This window comes from Empidonax traillii, unplaced genomic scaffold (genome assembly GCF_003031625.1).
Source record: "Empidonax traillii isolate 1590-97213 ecotype Southwest subspecies unplaced genomic scaffold, ASM303162v1 scaffold6070:size6581, whole genome shotgun sequence".
Classification (NCBI taxonomy): domain Eukaryota; kingdom Metazoa; phylum Chordata; class Aves; order Passeriformes; family Tyrannidae; genus Empidonax; species Empidonax traillii.
In genome coordinates, this window is record NW_020961263.1 from 4,802 (window position 1) to 6,581 (window position 1,780).

Below are 1,780 nucleotides of genomic sequence, written 5' to 3' on the forward strand. Positions count from 1 at the left end.
AGCAGGTGGGGTGTTTGGAGACAGGACACCTCCTTTTCCCTCCCATGGAGTGGGTGGGATGTTGGGAGAATCACTTTCTCCCTCCTCTGGAGTGGGTGGGGGTGTTGGGAAAATCCCTTTTTCCCTCCTCTGGAGCAGATGGGATGTTGGGAGACAGGACACCTCCTTTTCCCTCCTCTGGAGCAGGTGGGGATGTTGGGAGAATCCCTTTTCCCTTCCCTGGAGCGGGTGGAACATTGGGAGAGTCTCCTTTTCCCTCCTCTGGAGCGGGTGGGGATGTTGGGAAAATCCCTTTTTCCCTCCTATGGAGCGGGTGGGATGTTGGGAGAATCCCTTTTTCCTCCTATGGAGCGGGTGGGACATTGGGAGAGTCTCCTTCTCCCTCCTCTGGAGCGGGTGGGGTGTTGGGAGAGTCCCTTTTTCCCTCCCATGGAGCAGGTGGGGACGTTGGGAGAGTCTCCTTTTCCCTCTCATGGAGTGGGTGGGGTGTTGGGAGACAGGACACCTCCTTTTCCCTCCTCTGGAGCAGGTGGGGTGTTGGGAGAATCCCTTTTTCCCTCCTATGGAGCAGGTGGGACACTTGGAGAGTCTCCATTTCCCTCCTCTGGAGCGGGTGGAACATTGGGAGAGTCCCTTTTTCCATCCTATGGAGTGGGTGGGGTTGTTGGGAGAATCCCTTTTCCCTCCCATGGAGCGGGTGGGATGTTGGGAGAGTCCCTTTTTCCATCCTATGGAGTGGGTGGGGTTGTTGGGAGAATCCCTTTTCCCTCCCATGGAGCGGGTGGGGTGTTGGGAGAGTCTCCTTTTCCCTCTCATGGAGTGGGTGGGGTGTTGGGAGACAGGACACCTCCTTTTCCCTCCTCTGGAGCAGGTGGGGTGTTGGGAGAATCCCTTTTTCCTCCTATGGAGTGGGGAATCCCTTTTTCCCTCCTCTGGAGCGGGTGGGGATGTTGGGAGAATCCCTTTTCCCTCCTCTGGAGCAGGTGGGGTGCTGGGACAGTCTCCTTTTCCCCCCTAGGGGGTTGTTCTGGGGGGAAGGAATAACCCCCCCAGTCTGGGTTTATGGCAGGGGTGGTTTTGTCACCTCCCAGGGGAAGAGAAGGGGCTGGGGGTGAAGTTTGTTCCAGAGGAATTCCTGGAGCTGCCCGTGGCTGGATGAACTTTGGGATCCCTTCCCACTCAAACCATCCTTCCATTCCATGAAAAAGTGGGATAACGCCACCACCAGGGCATGGAAAGGTGGCCCCAAACAGTCCAGGGGGTGCCTGGAGCCCCCCAGTCCTCAGGAAGTCAGGAGAGCTGGGCGGGTGGTTTTGGCTCCTGGTCTGGGTTTGTGATAATTAATGGATAATTAATGGATAATTAATGGTCAGACTGGATCTTAGGGGACATTTCCACCCCGAGCAATTCCAGGATTCCACAGGGGGAGAGGCTGAGGGGCAGAGTGGAAAGACTCTGTTTGCACTTGGGGGTGTTTTAATGGCCCTGGAGCGTTTTGGGGCTGGAATCAGCTCGGAAAGTCTCCTGATTTTTGGTTCAGAACTTGGTTTGGGGTTTTTTTTGTTTGTTTGTTTTCCTGGGGTTTTGTTCCTTCCTTTGGGGTGTTCTGGGGAGTCAAAGAGCCCTTCCCATGTGGAGCATCCCATCCCATCCCATCCCATCCCTGTATCCCATCCCATCCCATCCCTGTATCCCATCCCATCCCTGTATCCCATCCCTGTATCCCATCCCTGTATCCCATCCCATCCCTGTATCCCATCCCTGTATCCCTGTATCCCTG